This window comes from Hemicordylus capensis, chromosome 8 (genome assembly GCF_027244095.1).
Source record: "Hemicordylus capensis ecotype Gifberg chromosome 8, rHemCap1.1.pri, whole genome shotgun sequence".
NCBI classification, from domain to species: domain Eukaryota; kingdom Metazoa; phylum Chordata; class Lepidosauria; order Squamata; family Cordylidae; genus Hemicordylus; species Hemicordylus capensis.
Window position 1 is genome coordinate 20,600,966 of NC_069664.1, and position 25,469 is coordinate 20,626,434.

Below are 25,469 nucleotides of genomic sequence, written 5' to 3' on the forward strand. Positions count from 1 at the left end.
TTCTCCTTCTCCTTCTCCTCCTTCTCCTTCTCGACATTCTGTATCTTTCCTTTTTAGGAAGGGGAGGAATTTGAAAGAAGAAAGGAATTTGTATATGATTTTAATAGAGGAAAAGTGGGGGAGCAGAGGAAACAGGGACATCATTAGGAAGAGGGGCATCATTAGGGGGTGGCCCATGGAGCACAGGCCCCCAATGAATGGCTCAGAGCCCTGGCTCTCATCAGCCACCTCCCTCCTCCATGACCTCTCCCAGAAAGGACATCCAGCAGTGGAGGCAGCTGCAGAGAGCGTGGGAGAGAGCTCCGAACCTCACCTGGCTCTCTGCGGCTTCCACCTTCATAGGTGCTCTATTAGAGACTTTAAAAACATATCTAATTATTGGGGGGGGGGTATGATTGAGTTGAGCCACCTAATGACATAGCGGGAAAATGACTTGACTAGCGAGCCAGAGGTTGCCGGTTCGAATCCCCCCCCCCCCCCGCTGGTGTGTTTCCCAGACTATGGGGAACACCTATATCGGGCAGCAGCGATATAGGAAGATGCTGAAAGGCATCATCTCACACTGAGTGGGAGGAGACAATGGTAATAAACCCCTCCTGTATTCTACCAAAAGAAAACCACAGGGCTCTGTGGGTGCCAGGTGTTGACACTGACTCGACAGCACACTTTACCTTTGTGATTGAGTTTAAATATCAGGAAGAGGGGCTGAGGGCTCGGGGCCCAGATCTTTTCGGTACCTGGGAACATCCCTGGGCAGGATGATTGGGGAGCTATTGGGTGCTGTGCTTCAGGCAGCAGAAAGTCATGGGCCACAACTGCCCAATTACGTGTGGACACTACGCTATTAATTAATTACGCTAGTGGACACACCCAGCAGGTTTTGAACTCGATGCCAGTCTTGTGCTCGGATGTGCAGCTGTTGGTTCACACTTGTCTGCGGAAAGCCTCGGATTTAGAAAAGCGAAAAGCGCCTCATGTGCTGAAAAGTACCTCCTCTTCTTCCTTGTTGGTCTCCTTATCTCCTTGTGACACTTTCTTCATGGACTCCTGTTTCTCGTGGATTAGTTACTATCTCCCCTTTCCTCTGAGGGCCACCCCTCCGGGCCTCCACTTCGGCAGGGTCTGGCATTTCTCAGGATGCTGTTTATAAGCAAATGGCTTTTCAAGATAGCTGGTTGTAGGTCAGTGAAACTCTCGATGGTGGAGTTGGTTCTGTAGCTTTTCTAACTTTATTCTGTAGTTATGAGGACAGCCTTTGCCAAGATCACAGATTATAAAGCCATCCCTGGGGGAAAGGTGCTGTTTTAGGATGACACAATGCCTGAACTGCCCTTTGACAGCAGGAGCTGGAAGCAAGAAGATGTATTTTTCCGTTCACTTCATGTCTATGTGGAGTACTTACCATAATGGATGCAATCACCACAAGTACAGAAACAGGAGTCAATATTTCCTTCTGTTGCAATGTCTTAAGAGGCTCTTAACTTTCCCTGAGTCTTTTGTGTGTATGTTTTGTAAATGCATGATAGCATAAACAGTGGCTATAAATAGATCATCTTTGAATAAAAAATAATATTCTGGTTGGGGCCTTTTTGTAGGCAGACCACCAGCTAATCCTGTTTTTATTAGCAATGTAAATCGTTTGAAGTGTGTGCTTTTTGTTAATTAGTTGGAGGGCGGTGAGTGGGCAGAAGGGAAGGTTAGGGAAGCCCATTGGTGACTCTCTCTTTGTGTCGGTCTCTGTTTTTTTCACATACTGAAATCCAAAATGGTTACTAAAATTTTCATTTAAAAGAAAATGCAAATAGCTTTTAACAAGGTTTCTGTTTCTAGTCAGCTCTCGTAAAATGAAAACAACACTAGAAAAAGATCCATCATGCCAAGGAATCCTCTGCTGCTAATTAGGCAAAGAGGTACCCTATAAAGTGGTGATTCCTCGATATTGAACAGGAGGAGAGAGACTGACCCTATCGATCTGCAACACAGTGAGGCGGGTCTCACGATCCGTGAGACCCGCTTTCCCTGAAACTATGGGGAGAGTGGGCTAAGCCCGTTCTCCCCACAGACGGCCGGACAGGTAGCCCTGGGCAGCCAGATTGGCTACCCACACAATTGCCGGCTCCGTGACGGAGCTGGCAGAGGCTGGGGGGAGTGGGGGCCATGTGGCCCCCGGAAGCCGCAGTATGCCCTGCATGAGCATGCAGGGCATACTGGGGAGACCCCCGGAGCTGAGAGGGGGCTTTTCGCCTCCTAGTCGGGGGTCTACTCACGAGTAGCCACAGCGCGGAGCCGCGCTGCAGCTACTCACAAGCAGATAGCCCGGGTTTGCGGAGCACTCGGTCCGCAAATCCAGGCTAAGGGGCGGGCTACTGTTATTTTTTCGATTGTGAATCCTTTTTGGGACAGGGAACCATTATTCTTTTTTACTGTGTAAACCACATTGAGAACTTATTAAAAACTGAAAAGTAATACAGGTGGACCTCGATACTCGCGGGGGTTCCGTTCCTGTGGATATGGAAACCGTGAATATCGAGGCATGAAAACAATGGGTCCGCGGGGGTTAGGTTCCCGATTGGCCAGAAATGGACAAAAATTGGCCCATTTGCTGGGGGTGGTTGGGCACGGGGGGAGCTCCTTACCCTGCTTTACTGTGACCACCTCAAGTTGTGTTGTGTCCCATAATGCCCCCAAATTGGCCAAAAGTCAGATGAAAACCACCAGTTTCCCCCCTCTTTTTTTACTTAGAGCCATTTTGTGGCTCCGACAAACAAAATGGCTGGAAATGACTTCCACAGTAATTTTCAGGCACCTCCAACCTACAGATACACAAGGTCAACATGCTTTTTCTCTCTTTCCCCCCGGATATGCCAAGGTAGGGTGTCTTTTACCCGACCGCAGATACACGAATCCGTGGATACCAAATCCGCACTTAACAAGGGTCTCCTGTATATAAATATCCTTAATACTAATGATAATACAGGTTTTCTCTTTGAACATCTATGCCATTCCACTTGTTATGATCCATATATATATATTATGAGAAAGACATAAGCAGTAGAAGTTTGCTGACATGGAAAAAGTACTTTTTCATGTAATGCACAATTTAACCCATAAGTCTGTGCCATGGGATGCAATTAGGTTCACTGTGTAGGATGGGGCTATAGCTCAGTGGTATAGCACCTGCTTGCATACAGATGGTCCTAGGTCCATCTTCTGGTAGGGCTGGGAGGGAATCCTGCCTGAAACCTTGGAGAGCCGCTGCCAATCACTGTCTAGGGCTGCTCGACTTTGGACCTTGTGCAGATGTTGGCCTACAACTCCCATAATCCTTGACTATTGGCCACTGTGGCTGGGGATTGTGGGAGTTGTAGTCAAAAAACAGCTGAGGGGGGCAAAGATGAGCAGGCCTGGTGTAGACAATACTGGCCTAGGTAAGATGGACCCATGGTCTGAGTCCATATAAGGCCGCTTCCTACGTTCCTAGGATAGGGCTGTTGATGGCCATTGCCTACAGTAAGCAACAGTCACTTTACAAAGGGTATAGAAATGGCATGCTTCCAACAATTGGGTGCAGGGGTTGGGCATCAGGATGGAAGGAAGGGTTGGTGACTTGCTCCTTGTCTCGGTTGCTTCCAGCTTGAGAATGGGACCTGAGCCTGTTTTGCTTTAGCAAACATGTGTTATAATCTTGCCAGTATGAACTGGGACTGAATGTACTGCGTCTATTGATGTCAGTCCAACAACATAGCCAGAGAGCTCTGTTAAAACTAGATTGGAAGGCTCTCTCCCTTCTTGTCTCTTCTCCCCCCCGACCTTGCCCAGCTTCCTTGCTTGACTTTTTGCACCCATCCAAGGAGGGCCAGGTGTGCTGGCTGAGTTTCTTAAAGTTGATCTTCCTCAACATTCTTGGACAGTACTGGGAGATGCACATGGAACCTAGATTCTGCACAGCCTGCAGGCATATGCCTTCAGCTGTTCCAGATGTCCCCAGATCTTTTTGCTATGTGTTTTTAGAACTGTTGAGTCGAGTGGAATTCTTTCCCGCCGAGGGGTGGGGATTCTAGGGACCTCCCTTAACTGTTTGTGCAATAATATTTAGCCGAGTCTGTAGATTAGCACCAGCAGGGAGAGAAATACTGGTTATCAGCAAGGGCTCACATATACAACTGTGCGTCTCTAATGATCCAGAAACAGCAGTCGATGTTTCAAGTGTCAAGGTTGGACGCGGCTGAGGTGGTGACGTGTTTCTCACTGCTGGGATCAGTGTGTGTTAGGGCTTGGCTCTGTCAACATCTGGGAAGCCTCAGCCTTTTTCTTTCTATCTTTTTGGTCATTCAGACTCTCCCGGGGAAGTTATTTCAATGGAAATGGGAAATAGTAACCAGTCTTGGAAAACCAGCTAGTTTTGAACTACAACTCTCCCCTTGCCCCCATTCTTTGGTTACTGTGGCTGGGAATGGTGGGAGTTGTCCAAAAACAAGAAGTTACCCAAGGCTGGAAATAACTGCACAGAATTACAGGAGTTCATACCAGGACTGAGAACAAGGTGCCAGCCTAAGATATTTGTACATGGAGCTTCCAGGTATGTACAGGGTGTTGTAACCCCCAGATTGGCAGAAAGGATTTGACAGTCGTAGGACCACTTGCGTGTTCCCTGCTAACTTAGCAAAGAGACACCTTTTAAAGTGGTGGTTCTCTTACATTTAGCAGGGGGAGAGCAACTGGCCCTATCCAACCCCAGCACAGCATCCCTCCAGTGGCTGTTGCTAGTATCTGCCTTATGTTGCTTTTTAGGTTGTGGGCCCTTTGGGGACCGGGCATTTTCATATTCTTTCAGAATATGAAATATCTTTGGCCCTCTGGCTGTTGTTCAACTACAACTTGCATGATCTGACTATTGGCCACTGTGACTGGGAATGATGGGAGTTGTAGTCCAACAACAGGAGGGCAAAGTTGTGGTCTCTCCTTTTTAGAGGTTGTGAGAGTAACTGGAGACATGTGAAGGCCTTGTGCTTGGTCCTGGATGCCTGCTACTCACTCAACTTTGCCCTTCTGTTTGTTTATGTCATCTTGAGACCAAGTCTTCAAGGCAGTGCTTTTCCTCCTAGCTTCCCCTCTCTCTGTCCACATGCACAAGTTTCCTCGTGCAAAGGAGCTGTGTGCCCCCCGCTCGTGCAAAGGAGCTGTGTGCTCCCCCCCCCCATCCACGTACTCACAACTCTGCCATGAAGGGCCTCTTGTTCTGCTGAGTGCATCAGCATCCGATTATATATTCGCTCCAGGGAGAGGTTTAGCCTCATTAGGGAATCCTATAATTCATGGTTTTTTAAATAATAAAAAGGCCCCTTTGTTGCTCTTGCCAATGACTTTGATCTAGCTGATCCTTGCATTTCTAGGGGATTAACTTGGCCACATCCGGGTTCCTTCCTGCTTTGGGGGATAACCTTATGTTCCTGTCTCTAGATCGCTGGACCAGCTGATACATTAAGCACCAAATGGCGCCATCTCTCCCCCCCCCCGCTTCCCCTTCCATCTGCCTTCTCTGGACTCACAAGTAACGGGGGGGGGGGGGGGGGAATGGTTTGCAGTTCTTTCTAGGGGTGTGATTTTGTTTTTAATTGCTATGGTGAATGTGACTGCCCTGTTGGCTATAGGCATGTCTTTATTCAAAAGATTAATATCCTGCCTTTCAGCTGACAAAGCTTCACAAGGGGGTCAACAATAAGTTTCAAGGCGATTAAGGCCCCAATTATTCACAGCAGCAGAACAATAATTGCACAGCAATAGAAAAGGACAGGGTGAACGGGCAGTCAAAAGACAACATGGAATCAGTGGGGACATGCAACTAAAACTTGTGGAACAAGAAGATTTCAATCCTATGTCTAACAGCAGGGAGGATCGGGATCTGGCAAACCTCCTTGAGGAGAGAATTTGGATATTATGGTGCCACCACCACAGAAAAAGCCATGACCCTGGTCACAGCCAATCTAATTTGTGTCAGCAGCAGTCCAGAAATAAGGGGAGGAGAGCTGATCTTGCAGTAAAGCACATGAAGTACCCCCTTTGCTAAGCAGGGTCTATCCAGGTTGACACTTGGAGGGGTGACTACCTGTGAGGGCTGACTGCTCTAAGATATCCCCCTTAGGGGATGGGGCCATAGCTCTGTGGCGGAGAATCTGCTTGCATGCAAAAGGTCCCCAAGTTCATTCCCTGGCATCTCCAGTATAACAAAAGTATATGCTCTCTGAAATCTTGGAGCTTTTTTCAGATGCACATTTCGTAGCATGCTTTGATATATATATTTAAATGGTATTGCTCTTGGACCTTGAGGGCTAGAAACTTACTTCTAAAAGGAGTTGAGATCTACAGCAATCCAGACTTGCTTTCAGATTCTGTGCTTGTGCAAGGCAATCAGCCCCAATACCCTTAGGAAATGTGGTCTGTTTTTAATTTCTTTGTTTGGAATCTAAAGGACACACAGACAAATGTATTGTTTAGACTACATCTTCCTTTGCATAGCTGCCCAGAACATTAGAAGCAATTATGTACAGTCAACTGTAGTGTCATAGCAGGGGCATTTGATATAAGGGAATTCCACACTGTTTAGAGTTAAATTTGGTAGTATCTGCAAAGCATCTGGGTGTTTGCATTTACAGAGAGTTATTGCTGAGAATGTCATTTTTTAGGCCAGGTGTTCTCAAACTTCTGTCCCCAAATGTTGGACCAAACTCCCATCATCCCCTGCTACAGTGACCTCTGGCCATTGTGACAAGGAATGATGGGGGTTGTAGTCCAACAACATCTGGGAGCCCAAGTTTGAGAGCTCCTGTCTGAGGATATGTAGCTGTGATGCGTTTATACAGCACAGCCCGCTTTTTCTGGTGACCTGTGATTTTAAACGAAGGATGTATTGCTAGAACTGCAACTCCTTCAAGCAACAGGATGTCACAGGATCAGAAAAGCAAATGTTAGCTGCTTTGTACCCTTTGGTGCTGACTGAGTGAGTCAGAGACCTCTGCTGGGTGCTGCTTTCAGGACACCTTTGATAACAAGGAGCATTTGGATCTGTGAGGCGCTGGAATGACATTGATTCGTGAAAGGGCTATTGCATAGGACAGCCTACCAGGAAACAACTTCTTCTGGTAAGAAAGTTGCAGGATTATTCTTTGCAAGTCTGAAATCTCTTTCTTTTGCTTGTGGTCCTACGGGACTGGACCAAATGATGCTGGTGAACAGACTGTTGCCTTGAACGCATAATATATCTGAGGAATTGCCACGTTTTGAAGGCAAGGAGCAGGATAAAGAGAACCATACGGCTCTGGACCAGGGTACCCCCTTCCCCACTGGTGTTTATTTTTATTTATTGATTGTTAAATTTATATACCACCTTTCATTAAAAACAATCTCAAGGCGGTTTTACCCTCTAAGTTGTATGCATGTGTCTCCGTGCTCATACATTTTTGGATGTCCAGTCAGTTAGTTTTAGATCCTGCTCCGGTTGAATCAGGAAGGCACCATCCCAAATGCATGTGTGCACACGCTGCCTTGATACTGCTGCCCAGAACAGAATCTGTTCCATGCACAAATGAAAAAAATTAGAGAGAACGCTGTTCCCCACTATTCTCCCTCCAGTATTCTTCCACCTTCTTTGTGTACTGCTGCTTCGTTCTCTCCTTCCTCAGTAAGCATTCCACAAGCACAGTCTTCTCCCACCAGTTACCTGCTCAATCCCTGTTGGAATTTTGTGTTGCTTCAGTTACTTCTTGTAGTCTTAGGAAAACCTACACACACACACACACACACACACACACACACACACACACACACACACCACCTATCCAGCCACTAGTTATCTTGTTCCTCCCTCCTTGCTTCAATGTTCTGCATGAGCTTAGCAGATTCCTTTTGTCTGTTGTGTGTGTGTTGGGACTAACTAGATGATTGAGTCTGGACCTCAAGGCTGGGAAATTCTGTAAACTGAGACGTGTTGGCTCTCATTTGCAGCGAGATGGCCTTGTAGCTGTCTGGAATGCTTTATACAGCCTGAGATAAAGCAGTCAAGGTTCCAGGACTCTTATCCCTGGGTTTTCTTTTTACAGCTAAGAGATTTAGCTGGACACACACATCCATCTCGGCAGACTTGGGTTATAATGTCAGGCTCATTGCTAATTCCAGCACAACTTTTGAGCAGGCTCAGATGGGGTGGGAGAAAAGCTGATCTTGGTGTCACGATGGTCGCGCTAATTCCATTGCAAATTATTTGATAGGAATCTTTGTAATTGGTTTTGTGTTGGATGCTTTCTGTTACGATCAAAACAGTGCTTCTGCCCACCTCTGCCACTTTCCCATTCACGGCACCGGGCTTTGGGATGGTGTCCCCTTTTTAACATGTGGATGGAATGTCCGTGCCTGTCCCTTTTTGATTATTTATTTAGAACAGATATATGATCAAAGGTTACAGCAATTCCCCTATGTGGAAAGACCACAGTATTTGGGCCTTTTTAGTTTAGAAAGAAAGGGAACATGGAAGGTGTATAAAATTATGCATGGGGTGGACAAAGTAGGCAGAGAGTCCCTCTGTCTCATAGTATTAGAACCTGGGGTCATTAATTGAAGCATAATGATGGGAGATTCAGGACAGAGAAAAGAAAATACTTCTTTACACAATATGTGGTTCCGTAAACTACGGAATTCACTGCCACTGGATTAAGAACACATTTATATCCCGCTCTTCCTCCGAGGAGCCCAGAGCAGTGTACATGGTTATGTACAACCCTGTGAGGTAGGTTAGGCTGACAGATCCATGAAGTCACCCAGTGAGCGTCATGGCTGAATGGGGATTATGAACTTGGGTCTTCCCGGTCCTAGTCCAACACTCTGACCACTGCACCATCATGGCCACCAGTCTAAAGAGTTCTAAAAGGACATTTGAGCAATTCATGGAGGATGGGGCTATCAACTGCTCCTGGCCTTGGTAGTTGCTCCTGGCCGGTGGTTGGCAGTGTTGACGATGGTGATTTTGAATACTTAAATACTGTGTTTCAGCAAGAAGCATTCTTAGTGTGCTTCACGCAGCAAACGGAATGAGGAAATGGTTTCCTGTCCCAAAGGGGCTCACATCCTTTTTAATATAAAACAAAGGAAGAGCAACCTTGCCTGTTCTTCCCAGCATAGCATCCTTTCTAGTGATGGTTGCTGGTGTCTCTTTTGTGTGTGTGTTTTTAAAGATTATGAACCCTTTGGGGACATGGAACCATGTTCTCATACTTTTACAATATGTAGGAGACGAGAGCTGGTCTTGTGGTAGCAAGCATGACTTGTCCCCTTAGCTAAGCAGGGTCCGCCCTGGTTGCATATGAATGAGAGACTTGATGTGTGCTCACTGTAAGATATTAGCCTCGGGATGGAGCTGCTCGAAGAGCAGAAGGTTCAAAGTTCCCTCTCTGGCTTCTCCAAGTTGGGGCTAAGAGAGATTCCTGCCTACAACCTTTGAGAAGCTGCTGCCAGTCTGTGTAGACAGTACTGAGCTAGATGGACCAATGGACCAACTCAGTATATGACAGCTTCCTATGTTCTTACCACTTTGTTGCTGAAAAGCTAAATATTTTTAATAGTAATGAATTGCAGATTTTCAGAGCTGTTGCACTATGCCAGGCCTCCCCCCCACACACAGACATCCTGTATGTGACATCCAGCCTGTTTAAAAGTTCTAAAGTTTGTTTAAGACACTGTGTCACTTTTGCTCGGTCCTCATAAAGGTATTATAGGATTGTAGGATTGTAGCGTTTCGATTGTTTCTCATAGACCAACACAGCTGTATGCTGCGTACTTGTGGAATTCTAAAGCATTTGCTATGGAATGCTACCTAGCTGGTAAGTTCTGTGATAAGGCTAATGTTTGAAAGAGTTGTGATGCTGTATAGCTAAGAAAAAAGTTGCCTTAGAAAAAGTTGGGATGGTGCCCGTAGCTCAGTGGAAGAGCATCTGCTTTGAATACAGAAGGTCCCAGGTGGACAGTCTGGTAGCATCTGTGTAAGTATGCTGTGTATTGTGTAGGCAGTACTGAGCTAGATGGACCAAGCGTCTGACTCAATATAAGGCAGCTTTCTATGTTCCTATGCTGCATGGGGAAGTGATGTGCAAAAATAACATTTTGAGTTCTCATATCAGCCTGTCTTGATTGCTTATTGTTGGTTATAATAAGCTTTGTTCCTGTAAAGACAAGGGCTTGTGAGCTGCCACCACTTGAAGGGATACGTAAATCTATTACAACTACTGCTGCTACTGCAGATATTTATATATCACTTTTCAACAATGTTCTCAAAGTGATTTACATAGGAATACATAAATAAATCAGATAGCTCCCTGTCCCCAAAGATCTCACAGTCTAAACAGAAATATAAGGTAGACACCAGCAATAGCCACTGGAAGGATGCTGTGCTGGGGTTGAATAGAGACAATTGCTCTCCCTCTGCTAAATATAAGAGAATCACCACTTTAGGAACATAGGAGGCTGCCATATACTGAGTCAGACCATTGGTCCATCTGGCTCAGGATTGTCTACACAGACTGGCAGCGGCCTCTCCAAGGTTGCAGGCAGGAATCTCTCTCATCCCTACCTTGGAGATGCCAGGGAGGGAACTTGGAACCTTCTGCTCTTCCCAAAGTGGCCCCAAAGTGCTCACACATGTAGTCTCCCATTCAAATGCAAACCAGGGTGGGCACTGCTTAGCAAAGTGGACAATTCATGCTTGCTACCACAAGACCAGTACCCCAGTGCACCATTAGTTTAAAACAAACCCTATCAGTATGTTTCACAATTCAGGGGAAAGAACAGGATGTTTCCATGTCTAAAACTGGGTTTTTGCTTCAGTTTCAAACGTTGGTTAATACAGGCTTTTCTTTTTAAAATTAGTATTGAAACCAGTTCTGCATTTCTTCTGCCCTCCTGGCAGAACAGGCTCCATCTTGGGAGTTTTCCATGCTAGCACCCTTCTGCAGTTCAATCTCCCTCCTCCGACACGCCAGCAGTGTGGGCGGCTTGAGCATTTGCCCATCCGGAGATGGTTTGCAGAATTTGTTTTAGGGATCTGGATCTCAGGAAGGGGACTAGGAAGGTCAAAATTTTAAGGCTACTTCCCACGCTCCAGCTTCCCAGCAGAAATGGACAAAAGAGCTCATATGTGAAGGCCAATTATCAGACAAAACACAATGTCCTGATAAGACTGTAGCTTATTTCTAGGATGTATTTGCAACGGAGATCGTCAGCCCTTCCACATGTTGTATGCATTGGTGACCTCTGCTGGAGAAGGACAGAGCAGTGTCTGCCTTAATAGCTTGCCTTGTGGTTCAGGTTAACGATACCGTACCATTTTTGTTGACACCATTTATTATGCTAACAAATGTGAGAATAACCAGGCTGAGGGTCGCTTCAGTGGCCTGAGCTGGATAAGTGTGAACGTACATGAAGACATGGACCTGTCTTGAGCACATGCACTTGCCAGATCATTGATCCATCCAGCTCAGTAGTCTTCATGCTGGCTGGCTGCAGCTTTCTAAGGTCTTGAGCAGAGAGGGATCTCTGAGCCTTGCTCCTTTTTTTTTTTTTTAAACTGGAAATGCCAGATATTCAACCTAGGACCTCCTTTATGCAAACCATGTGTTCTACAGGCTCCTACCTGGAGTGGGACTATCAATAGCCTATAATGCCTTTTGTCAGGAGTTCCCAACCTTGGGTCCACAAATGATGTTGGACTACAATTCCCATCATCCCCACCCACACTGGCCAAAGACCATTGTGGCTGGGGATGATGGGAGTTGCAGTTCAACCACAGCTGGAGAGCCAAGGTTGTCCACCCCTGCCCTGGGGAACGGTCTCCCTAATATCAGGACTACAACTCCCATCAGCTCCAGCCACATTTCCCAAAGACCATTGTGGATAGGGATGATGGGTGTTGTAGTCCAACATTGTGGACTCATGTTTGAGAACCCTGGCCTTATTAGGGAGGATTTCCCCTAATATCAGCTTAATCTTGCATAGCAAATTAATATATCAAAAGCAGAGTTTAGAGGCAAGTTATAGAGGAACATAGGAAGCTGCCATATACTGACTCAGACCATTGGTCTATCTATCTCAGTATTGTCTCTACACAGACTGGCAGCAGCTTCTCCAAGGTTGCAGGCAGGAATCTCTCTCAGCCCTGTCTTGGAGATACCAGGGTGGGAATCTGGGACCTTTTGCATGAAGTTGCTCTTCCCAGAGATAGCTTAGTTACACAGGCTTTGCAGCATGCCATTCTAGACAATCCGTTACAGCCAGAGGTCATCAAGGCTTTGCATGCCGAAGGTCCCAAGTTCAATCTCTGGCATCTCTACCAACAGGGACAAGCAGTACTGGCTGAATTTCTCACCCGGGTGTGTCTTGAGACATGAAACATGCCTCAAAAGTGGAGATGTCTGAGCATGATACCAGTTGTGTGGCAGGAAGGAGAATACTCCCACCTTTCTGTGGGGTACTTTAGCTAGAAAGATCTACAGTTACAGCAATTCAGGGAGTGGTTAAAGCATGCCAATGGCAATGAAAGAAATTTTGCTTTAGCAATATACCTCCATTATTTTGTCTGGGCAAGAATTATTTTGTTCTTGGCACGGATGGGCAGCATTCTCTGGGTGGCAGTGCTCCAGACTGTACACCAGAGAGCAGCAGGATCCGTTTATTTCTTGCTGCTTCGTGTTCTTTCGGATGTCACATAGTCAGCCCAAACGGGCTGCCCTCTTTCTGCCTATAGAGATACTTTTTTTGCCCATTACGTGTATACTGTGAATTTGTGAAGTATTTGCTCCTGGTAAGTGCAAGCTTAGTCACTCATTTGCTGGGAAGAAATATGGGGGCACAGAGCTTGCCTAAGGTCAGTCATGTTTATCAAGGAGCTAGTGCTGAAAAAACTAGTGCTGATGCAGAAGAAGAGGGAGTTGAAGAGTTTTATGCTCAAGCTCAGTCTGAAATTGGCAGAACATGCAAGCAAGATGTGCTACTGGTGGTTGGAGACTGGAGTGCCAGAGTTGGAAATGGTAAGGAGGAAAACACAGTCAGACTGTATGGCCTAGGAAACAGAAATGAAGCAGGAGAACTACTTATATTAGTTTCAGGAACTGCTTTGAAGTTCTGAACCATTGATAGGGAACCAGAGGAACTGTGGAATGAAATCGAAGAGGTTGTTAAGGACGAATGTGAAAAAAGACTGCCAAAGACCAAGAAACAGAAGAAAGCAACATGGATGTCAGAAAAGACAGTGGAAATTGCCAAGAAGATGAGAGAAGCCAAAGTCAAGAAAGATAAAGACTCCAGGAAGGAACTTAATAGGGAATTTCAGAAAGCTGTTAGAAGAGACAAGGAGCAGTACTACAATGACATCTTTAAAGACCTTGAGGATGGAAATAGACATGGAAAAACAAGGAAAGTTTTCCAAAAAGATCTCTGAACTCAGGAGGTTCCAACCTCGAATTGGTATGTTAAGCGATGCCAGATAGTAACTGATTCAGAGAAGATCAAACAGAGATGGAAGGAGTATACTGAAAATCTGTACAGCAGGGACGTCAACATCCAAGATACTCTAGAAGATATTCCCTACTTGCAAGAACCTCCAGTACGGGAAGATGAAGTTCGATCAGCTCTCCGGTCATTTCCAAGTCAGAAGGCTACAGGAATTGATGGAATAGTTACAGAAATATGGCAGGCAACGGAAGAAGAATCAGTGAAGGCTCTAAGCAAACCATACCAGCAAATTTGGAGAATGAAACAGTGGCCAACTGATTGGAAGAGGCCAGTCTACATACCTATACCAAAGAAAGGAGACTTAACAGATTGCACAAACCATCGCACAATATACTTGATTTCACATTCTAGCAAAATACTGCTCAGGATCATCCAACGCAGATTAGAGCCCTACGTGGAAAGGGAAATGCTGGATGTTCAAGCTGGTTTCAGAAAAGGCCGAGGAACAAGAGACATTGTTGCTGATGCACACTGGATAATTGAGAAAGCCAAAGAATACCAAAAAGAAGTCAATATGTGCTTTATTGACTACAGAAAAGCCTTTGATAGCATCGACCATGTCAGGTTGTGGGATTTCCTTATGAAAATGGGCATCCCAGAACATCTCATTTTTCTCATGAGAAACCTATACACAGGACAGGAAGCCACAGTCCAGACGGAACATGGTGAAACAGACTGGTTCCAGATTGGCAAAGGAGTAAGACAAGGCTGTATACTTTCTCCACATTTATTCAACTTGTATGCTGAACATATAGGAGCCCCTGGTGGCGCAGTGGTAAAACTACCGCCCTGTAACCAGAAGGTTACAAGTTTGATCCTGACCAGGGGCTCAAGGTTGACTCAGCCTTCCATCCTTCCGAGGTCGGTAAAATGAGTACCCAGAATGTTGGGGGCAATATGCTAAATCATTGTAAACCGCTTAGAGAGCTCCGGCTATAGAGCGGTATATAAATGTAAGTGCTATTGCTAAGTGCTATAGGAAGACGATTAGCATAGTTTTAAAAGTTGGAGGAAGAAACATCAATAAACTGCGCTATGCTGATGACACCACTCTGATAGCTGAGAATACAGATGGTCTGCAAGCTCTAGTAATGAAAGTCAAGGAGCACAGTGAAAAAATGGGACTACGACTAAATGTAAGAAGACTAGACTAATGACAACGGGTACAGCAATCAGCCTCAGAATTGATAATGAAGCCGTGGAAGTGGTGGATAGTTTCTGCCTTTTAGGATTGACTATCAACAGTAAAGGGTCCAGCAGTCAAGAAATACGCCACAGACTAACACTTGGTAGGGTCGCAATGAAGGCCTTGGAAAGGATATTTAGATGCAGTGATGTGTCTATACCTACAAAGATTAGAATCGTTTGGACAATGGTTTTTCCCATGACACTCTATGGATGCGAAAGCTGGACGTTGAAGAAGCAAGATAGAAAAAGTATTGATGCTTTTGGACTTTGGTGCTAGAGAAGACTTTTGAGGATACCATGGACAGCCAGGAAAACAAACCAATGGATGATAGAACAAATCAATCCAGAATTTTCACTTGAGGCACACATGACCAGGCTCAAACTATCATACTTCAGACACGTTATGTGAAGACCCAGCTCCTTTGAGAAGTGTATAATGCTGGGGAAAGTGGAAGGAAAGAGAAGAGGACGACCAGCAGCAAGGTGGATGGACTTGATTACAACAGCAATGAATGCACCACTGAGAGCCCTTAAAGGCCAGGTTGAAGACAGATCATCCTGGAGAGAATCTATCTATGTGGTTGCTGAGAGTCGACACCAACCTGATGGCACTTAATCAATCAATCAATCAATCAATCAATCAAACAATGCTGTGGAGTATTATGAAACCATCCCAAAGGAGCTAGAGGTATAACAATAGCAGGCCAGCCACCTTGGACCAATTTTAGAAGTATTTGTGGTTTTTGTTTTCAGTGTTCCAACTCAACCAGATGGGCTGCTTTTTTCACCACTTAGTCACTAGCTGGATCCTGCTGAGCCTGTGTTTTAAGTTAGTAAACCTTAATGCCTTGTGTTACAAAGGAAGAGTGAAGCTGGGGCAATGAGACATTCTTTGCTTTATCCTGCACTGACAATCTGCAACTTAGCTGAAGGCTGGTATACTCTGAATATTGTACTGGGTAATTGTTTATGACTCAGTAACCCTCGGGTGTGTCTGCAAAACCCACCAAAATGTGTTTCTTCTCCTTTCCCTGGTTTTTAACCCATGTGTATTACAAACAGAGAACAGATGACACTGTATTTAAAATTAATTAAAAAAACAAAAATTATTTACAATGAAAACTCCGTATCATCACATTTAAATAAATACATACTAGATATCTAGACATTCACAGAACCGAACAACTCTGATAAGCATGAAGGTTGAGGTTGTAGCTTCTATTCCTGAAAGTAATCAACAGTTCCGCATAAAAGATTTTATCTGTTGCTATCTGTCCCTTAGTTTCACATTTCCAGTTGACCGCGACATTTCTGTAACTTTGCATATTTTGCCTTGCCATTTCTTCAGTGTGGGTGCCAAATTATTGCGCCAATACTTTGCAATCGGGATGTTTGCTGCTGTTAAACTTCCAAAGCCTTGAAGCCTCACTTTGAAGTACATAACATTGTTCTTGGTTCTGTTTTACAGATGGGGAACCTGAGGCACAGAGAGTCTAACGATCTTGTTCAGAGCTTGGAAGGAGAAATCAGAAGCCCCGCAGCCTCTAAACATCACTACATTGCTTAGCCTGAAAAAAGTGGTAAGTAGAGAAATGACTTGATTAGCAAGCCAGGTTCGAATCCCTGCTGCTGCATTTCCCAGACTAAGAGAAACACCTATATCGGGCAGCAGTGATATAGGAAGATGCTGAAAGGCATCATCTCACACTGCACTAGAGATATCAATGGTAAACCCCTCCTGTATTCTACCAAAGACTCTCTGTGGTCGCCAGGAGTCAACACCGACTCAACAGCACACTTTACCTTTACCTTAGAGGGATGCTTGTTTGCCTCACAAGGTATGCACTTCCTTGCTCTGAAATGCAAGGATCGTGCAGTTTGGTTCTGCTTTATCAAATGTAGTCTGCTGGCAAACTGCATCTGGAATCCAGATTCTGGATGGTGGCTGTCAGGTTGTTGGGAAGGAAGCCCTAATGAAGAGAGAGAAGCCCTGATGAAGAGAGAGAAGTTTTGGGCTACCTCTAGGAGTAGACCTTGCTTATATGTGGATGGGGTTGAAGTGAGATGCAGTTAGCAGACTCAGAGGCAGGAGAAGCTTGACTGTAGTGAACATAAGACCAGCCTTGCTGGATCAGGCCCAAGGCCCATCTAGTCCAGCATCCTGTTTCTCACAGTGACCCACCAGATGCCGCTGGAAGCCTACAGGCAGGAGTTGAGGGCATGCCTCAAGGAGGCCCCAAGGAGCTGGATATAAATGTTAAAATAATTATAATTATAATCATTCATTCATTCATTCGATTTCTATACTGCCCTTCCAAAAATGGCTCAGGGCGGTTTACACAGAGAAATAATAAATAAATGAGATGGATCCCTGTCCCCAAAGGGCTCACAATCTAAAAGAATCACAAGATCGACACCAGCAACAGTCACTGGAGGTACTGTGCTGGGGGTAGATAGGGCCAGTTACTCTACCCCTGCTAAATAATTGACACCATTCAGCCATTCTGGTAGAAGTGAAACAGAGTAACATATTAAAGTGCTAAAAGAAAGCAATACCACCAGATGCTCAGATTCTGTTGTTAAACGGAGTGAGTGAGTTTGTTTGTTTTAGGGAATTGATTTAGGGAAACTTTGCCCAGCACTGAGGCATCAACTGGAGGTGACCGGGGCTGGTGGGTATTACCCAACACTAGAGGGTATTGACCCTCCAGAATGGACATCAGGCAGAGGGTGAAGGAGTCTATTGCTTTATTCCAGGGTGGAAGATCTACATGTGGAAACCTATATCTCCTGTGGCTGAAAACAGCTTTATTCTAGTACATTTGCAAGGTGCCTAGCAGACCTAAATAGTAGAACAGGAAGATATTAATCTGCCAAACAAAATATGGCAAGAGGTTATAAAAAAACAAAATGAAGTATATGCAATGCTTGCAGACTTAGCTTATGCCTTCTCTCTTCCATTTTTTGGAGCTTGGTAAGGCCAGCTCACGCAAATCTTCCAGAGTACTGGGACATGGATTTCCCCAAAGGTTGCTTGTTTTATTTTATGATGATGATGATGATGATGATGATGATGCTATTTACACACAGTCTACCAGACGTTATTGACTGGAATTATTACTTCTTGTTTACACAGTCAGACAGGTGTTATTGACTGGTTTGTTTTATCCAGATATTGAGTCGTCATCATCATCATCATTATTATTATTATTATCACCATCATAATCATCATCATCATCATCACCACCACCACCATCATCATTATTATTATTCCGCTATTCAGCAACAAAACAACAGCTTTCAAAGTGGTTTACATAGAAAACAATTATAATAAAACCTGAAAGGGATTACAGTCTAAAAAGACGCACAAAATACAGCAACAGACACCCGAAGGATGCTTTCGGGGGGTTGAATAGGGCCAGTTGCTCTCCCCCTGCTAAATATAAGAGAATAAGCACGTTGAAAAGTGCCTCTTTGCCTGGTTAGAAGTTACTGTCATTGGCTGCATGATAAAACAGTTGTTTATTACATTGCCACATTAGCTGCCATGTGTCTAGATCAGGGCTGCTCAACTTCCGCCCTTCTGCAGATGTTGGCCTACAACTCCCACAGTCCCTGGCTATTGGCCACTGTGGCTGGGGATTATGGGAGCTGTAGTTCAAAAACAGCTGGGGGGCCTAAGTTGAGCAGGTCTGGTCTAGATTCTGCCTGTTAAACCACAATGAGCTGAGGGACGATTGGGTAATCTGCTATCACTTTTGGACATTCTGAAAAGGTAGGCAAGTCCATGTTCCTTTTCTCATGCTTGTTTAGAATGTCTGGACCTGCACCTGCACATCTTCCCTGTGGGGGAAATGGTAGTGCTGATTGGAGTGCACATCTCTAGAACACTCACTCTGGGAATGTCCTAAACAAGCTTAGAAAGTTGCAGTCCTGCCTTGCTGCTTTTGTAGAACATAGGAAGCTGCCATATACTGAGTCAGACCATTGGTCTATCTAGCTCAGTATTGTCTTCACAGACTGGCAGCAGCTTCTCCAAGGTTGCAGGCAGGAATCTCTCTCAGCCCTCTCCTGGAGAAGCCAGGGAGGGAACTTGAAACCTTTTGCTCTTCCCAGAGCGGCTTCATCCCCTGAGGGGAATATCTTGCAGTGCTCACACATCAAGTCTCCCCTTCATATGCAACCAGGGCAGACCCTGCTTAGCTATGGGGACAAGTCATGCTTCCTAACACAAGACCAGCTCTCCTCTCCAAGACCAGCTCTCCTCTCCCTTCACTAGAGGGGCTTCACTAGAGGACTACACTACCGTTTGTCCAACTGCAGCTTTGACGAATTCATCCCACACTATGGCCCACTGAAAAGCTAGTGGGAACATGCCCTCGCTTTACCCATGAGCTGTGTTGAAGTCAACTCATCCATTTCCCCCCATTGCCGCCCTCAGTCTTTTTGCTGTTCTCTTTCTCTTGTTCTACAGAGCAAGCATGGTGTTGTTTCACGTCCCATGAAAGTGCTGCTGTCTTAGTTTGGAGACGGAAGGACGAGGACTGTAAGTAACTAAGCTTTTGGCTGCTTTACGAAATACCACAATGATAGAAAGCATGCTGTGGTGTGAAACTGACAGCAAAGTGGAACTCAGGGATGTCATTTTTGTTTCCAGACCACTTCCTCTCTCTGTACCGGGCTGCTGTGATTCGTAAGCAAGTCCATTAGGGGACTAATTAAGCACATCTCCATTACAAATCTGCTTTCAGTTCTATGGCTAGAGGATAATATAAAATAATCTTTATCAGTGAGTGCAGTAGTATTTTGCTACCTTCTTGGTCGTCATAGGAAATGCTAAGAGTTCTGTGGCAATGCCAGCCTTAATTTTAGTTTGCTAAACACTGTTGTTGTTGTTGTTGTTACTACTACTACTAGTACTACTACATGCCAGCCTCCTGCATTGCATCCAAAGTGGTGTTGACATTTTAAAAGCAAATGACAAAATTAAAACTTTACAATGCTGTTTAGCTAAACTTGCTTGATATGACAGTTGCTCATTTCCATCGAAAGAAAACTATATTGCATGTTGAAAGCAAACTTTCTCCTCGCTCCCTTTCCAGACCTCCAGGCTTTCTGAAGCCAGCTAGGGCCCTATTTGGATTTGACATGAGATAGTTGCCTTTATCGATGGTGTATCTTCCTTTAAGTTGGGGTGGGATGAATGTGAGGATCAAACCTCCATTCTGCCATTCAGTGTATATGAAACAAATTTTAAAGCTGCTCTTTGTAAGTAACTCATGGGATACCTTGGGTACCGATTAGTACAATAGCCCAATTCAGCAGAGAATCAGCTTTGACTGGCCTTAGGTGCTATCAGTGCTTGGAATTTCAGAACTTGGAAGTGGAGATATCTCATTAGCCAAGGACTTGTAAGTGTATGTTGCAGATTGGATGTATTCATTCATAGAAATGTTTATTTGATGGATTAAGAACACTTCCTCTTCCTGTTCTGTTAGTTTGTACTGGACCTAATTCTGCTTTGTGTGGAAAGAAGCCAAATAAAAATGGTTGGCTGTCGATTCAGGAAATATGGTATTTCTTCATAGGATGCATATTTAATTTATGGAGTTTGCTCCCAGAAGATGGGGTGATGGCCACCAGCTTAGATTGCTTTAAAAGGGATTAGTCCAGGTGTTCTTAAACTTGGGTCCCCAGATATTTCTGAACTATAACCCACACCATCCCCAGCCACAATGGAAGGCCTTTTTGACTGAGCTATGATGGGACTTGTAATTCAAAAACACCCGGGGACCCAAGTTTGAGAACCTCTGGTCGGACAAATTACTGGCTCCTAGATAGACCAGTGGTGGTTTGCATGGCAGCTAAACTGAGTTGTCATGTGCTGTATGTTACTGATTATGAATTGCTGGCAGCATGAGCAAGGGAGGGCTGTTTTCCCCCCTCCATGTCCTGTTGGGGAGCTGCTAGGAAGCATCTGGTTGGCTACTGTGGGAATGAGGATGCTGGGCTAGATGAAGCCATGTGGGTCAGAGTTCCAAACTGGATCTTAGATTCTCAGCCATCAGATTAAGAGTCTGGTGCACTACTTTCTGAGTGGCCAGGGCACCTGTCTTCTGAGCTTTACCCACCTAATGCAAATGAATGGGTCTGCAATAATTATCCTGCTGCTACAAGGAATTCTTTTAGCAAATATGACTTCCCTGCTCTTGTTGCTTCTGATGTGAAAATGCCCTCTCTTTCTCTTACTGAGTCACCCAGTGTTTCTTCCTCCCAAGAGAAAGGGAATTTCTGCTGTGCCTGGGGAAAGGATACTTCCACACTTGCTCCCAAGTGTGATGATTGTCAAAGATAATTTACTTACTTACTTACTTATTTTTATTGCTAAATTCATATACCGCCTTTCATTAAAAGAGTCCCAAGGCAGTTCACATAGAAAAATTAAAACAAAACTGTAAAAACTACACAATTATATGAAAGCTAAAATGCCCCATGCCCTTCTGGTGAGCGTTCCGTGGTTGGCTAATCTTGAAGGATTAGTGCTGCCAGACAGAATGGGCCTTGGGTGTCATCTGACAATGCGATTCTTAGTATATAATGTGAGGAGAGTTCATTTTGGGACCGAGGAGAGGTCATTGGATGTGTGGCATGGGTGTGAACTTTGAATGATGAGATGGCCCAAATGCCTGCTGAAATATATTTGTCAGCGGCAAAATTTAGGGCTGAACTTGGCATGACCACATTAGAAGATTTGTATAGTGCTCATCAGTTAATTGACCTTGGCTTGACTCTAGAGAAGATTCCATTCCTTTGAATAGGCGCCTTTCTTGGTTATTTGGCAACAGCTATGTTCTTGGTTTGTGGAGCGTACACTGAGATTTGACTTCTGAAATTCATCCATTAAAATTGGGCATGCCTTTCGTCAGCAGCCTCTTACAGGTATCTGTGCACCTGTTTTCACTTCATTTGATATGTCATGAGAAATAAGATTCTGCCAACTAAAATAGCAGTTCTTCAGAGTGAATGGCAACGGTTCATACAGGTGATGGAAAAACCCCATCACTGGGTCGCTTTTGTTCTGTTGTTGGAGAAAGATAAGGAGAGGCAACCTGACAACTCCTTGTGGGTGGGGAATCTAGAAGTATGTGAAGCTTTAGCCGATTTTTAAAAATATATATATATATATAAGTTACTTGGGACTGGCACCTGTTTCTTCATAATTTCACATTCCTCCTATGGCACTTCCAAGTAGTTACATTTTCTAGTGCTGGTTGCAAATAGAGATAAAAGAAATTTTTAGGCGGAAAGCAAAATTCTCAAACTAATTGTCCTCCTCATTCAAACTTACTTGCTAAACTTTGAGTACGTATTGTCCTAATTTCAATGTACTTATTTATTTGGCATATTTCTATACCACCTCATATATACATCTCTGGGTGATTTTCAATTTAAGACACAATCTATATATGTAAAATGCCTGCATATTATGTGGCAAGACAATGGAGGGAAGTGGGGTCCTCAAGGGATCTGTACTGGGGCCGGTGCTTTTTAATTTATTCTTAAATGATCTAGAAGTAGGGGTAAGCAGCAATGTGGCCAAATTTGCAGATGATACCAAACTCTTTCGGGTAGTGAAATCCAAAACGGATTGTGAGGAGCTCCAAAAGGATCTCTCCAAACTGGGGGAGTGGGCGACAAAGTGGCAAATGTGGTTCAATGTTGGCAAGTGTAAAGTGATGCACATTGGGATGAAAAACCCCAACTTCAAGTATACGCTGATGGGATCTGAGCTGTTGGTGACTGACCAGGAGAGGGATCTTGGGGTCGTGGTGGACAGCTCATTGAAAGTGTGGACTGTGAAAAAGGCCAATTCCATGCTCGGGATCATTAGAAAGGATATTGAAAATAAAACTGCTAATATTATAATGCCCTTATACAAAACTATGGTGCAATCACACTTGGAGTACTAAGTACAATACTGGTCACCACATCTAAAAAAGGTCATGTAGAACTGGAGAAGGTGCAGAAGAGGGCAACCAAGATGATCAGGGACCTAGAGCACCTTTCTTATGAGCAAGGCTACAACACCTGGAGCTTTTTAGTTTAGATAAAAGACGACTGCAGGGAGACATGATAGAGGTCTATAAAATCATGCATGGTGTGGAGAAAGTGGATAGAGAAAAATTCTTCTCCCTCTCACATAACACTAGAACCAGGGGTCATCCCATTGATCCCATGAAATTGAATTTGACACTGAGAGAACTTGATTGCCGGGAAATCTAGGACCAGCAAACAGAAGTACTTTTTCACACAACACATAATCAACTTGTGGAATTCTCTGCCACAAGATGTGGTGACAGCCAACAACCTGGATGGCTTTAAGAGGGGTTTGGATAACTTCATGGAGGAGAGGTCTATCAACGGCTACTAGTCAGAGGGCTATAGGCCACCTCCTGCCTCAAAGGCAGCATGCCTCTGAGTAGCAGTTGCAGGGGAGTAACAGCAGGAGAGAGGGCATGTCCTCAACTCCTGCCTGTGGCTTCCAGCGGCATCTGGTGGGCCACTGTGCGAAACAGGATGCTGGACTAGATGGGCATTCTTGGGCCTGATCCAGCAGGGATGTTCTTACGTTCTTATGTTCTTAAGACCCCACCGATGTCGTGACCAATGAAAATGCGGCCCTGTGCCAGGAGGAGGAGGCACATATAGGAAGCAGCCATGGAGGGCAGGGTGGTGGCAGTGTTGGGGAAGTGGCCGGTGGGGGATGGCATGGGTGGCAGAAGGGAGGCCGAAGTGGAGATGGCAACGGAGGGGATGCAGCTGGAGTGGTGTGGCTCTGGCAGTGGAGAGAGGAGACCGAGGCGGTGATGGTGGTGGAGGCAGCAAAAGCTCCTTCTGTGGGCCCACCTGCTCCCAAATGACAGGTTGGGCAGTTTTTAGCCCATTTTGGGACTCTCTGTGTGCGTTTTCGGTCCATTTTGTGCACAGAGAGCCCTGAAATGGGCCAAAAATGGCCTGACCTGAAATTTGGGCAGCAGGCGGGCCCACGAAAGAAGCTTTCGCTGCCTCTGCCACCATCCCGGATGTCAGGGGGCGGCTTAAGGTAGAGGGGAGAAGACGGGGCAGGGGGCCACATTGGCCCGTGGGGGTTACAGGCAGGCAGAACTAGCGCACAGATGCTCTGTGCCGGTCCAGCTAGTAATAATTCAAACATCGGCACAATTCTACAATGTTTCTGGCTATTTATTTATTCATATTTGTATCCTGCCCCCAACTCTCGTTTCCAGGTGGTTTACAAAATAAAAGGCGCAACCTAAAAATGAAAGCAATGCAAACATGTAGAACACAATTTACAAATTCAATTAAAAGCTTGGTTCAGTAGGTGCACTTTTAAAGTCTGGTTAACACAGCTGTGCATGCTGTTGGGTGTAGGGATACTGAAATTTTTCTTTAACTTTATTGCTTTGATTTTTTTTTTTAAATGGCAATTAATATTTCAGTTTGTGAGTGCCCACAGAAGTTGAAATTTGAAATTTCAGAATCTGATACCAGAGGTTCAGTTGATCTTAAATTTGGGTGCAATTGCATTTCTCTCTGGAACACAGCTGAGGCTGCTGTTTAGGGAGGGTGGAGAGAGAGGCTCTCCTCTTTCCCTTCCCCTACTTGTCTTTCAAAACATATCTGATTTTTCCTCAGGAGCATTCCAGACCTTGCTGACGGACTGAGTGACTGGTGCAAATAATTAAACGAGTTTCCTGTCAAGCCTGCATGGCAAATCTGTTTGCTTGAAAGTAGATGTCTATTCAGGTTGATAACATGGCTTTAGTTTTAGTCAAGTTTTTTTTTTAATATAAGAAGGAAGGAAATAATTGCAACTAAATGTTTTTAGCACAAGGCTTCCTCCCCCGCGCCCAACTTTAAATGGATCCAAGAGCAGCCCTTTTGTATATTGTCCCCCTAACTGAAATCTCTTTGCCCCCTCCCCCACTGAAATCCAAAGACTTCCCAGGTGAGCCGGACAGCAGGCAGGTGGCAAAATAAGATAACATTTCCGTTCACAAATTTGCTGATTGAACAGGGCGTCAGGAAAGCGTTTGTCCATGGAGGGATTCCTAAAATTCAGTACTGAGTTCTGGAACTGTGTCTCCAGTTTCCAAGAAGATTGGGGGTCCTCCTGAGCAACAGCATCTCAGAAGGTTCCCCAGTTGGGGTCCCCAAAAGTGGTTGGACTACAACTCCCATCATCCCTAGCCACAGTGACCAAATGGGATGATGGGAATTGTAGTCCAGCAACATCTGGAGACCCAAGGCTGGGAACCCTTGGGTTAGGTGAGCAGTCGCTGGTGTCTCCCTCCTTTCTGCGTTCTCAAGTAGGGAAGGTAGAATATACACATGTGCCTTAACAGCCCTGAGCAGAAAGTCATTTAAGTTATGGGATATAAACTTGTTTAGTTGCATAGTTCCTCAGATCATGCGACTGCGTTACAACCAAGCCTACATACCAGTTATACTTCCATTTAAGTATCCCAGTATAATCAAGCTTGCAAGCCCTGTGTTGACCGTATACTTTCTTCTGAAACTTGATAATTTTTTTATTTTAGTACTTTTGTAGATTTCGTCTTCTCCATCCTCTACCTCTGTGCCATCCTGGTGTGTGTGTGTGTGTGTATGTGTGTATGTGTTTAAATGTGGTTTATAAAGGGTGCAGACTTCCTTTCTTTTTTTAATTC

At 44.8% G+C, this 25,469-nt stretch overlaps 1 protein-coding gene across 6 annotated transcripts in view; it reads left to right on the forward strand.

The window, feature by feature from the left end:
• The window catches only part of ST3GAL4 (ST3 beta-galactoside alpha-2,3-sialyltransferase 4), a 148,592-nt gene that overhangs the window by 64,776 nt on the left and 58,347 nt on the right, over positions 1 to 25,469 (forward strand). For 4 of the 6 annotated variants that reach the window (XM_053269224.1, XM_053269230.1, XM_053269228.1 and 1 more), the window contains exons 2-3: positions 16,208 to 16,319; positions 19,214 to 19,285. The gene's annotated coding sequence lies outside the window, so the exon portion shown is untranslated. Of the gene's footprint in view, positions 1 to 4,237; positions 4,580 to 6,997; positions 7,140 to 16,207; positions 16,320 to 19,213; positions 19,286 to 25,469 lie in introns of those variants that run through there. The other 2 variants (XM_053269225.1, XM_053269226.1) reach the window with 2 other exon arrangements.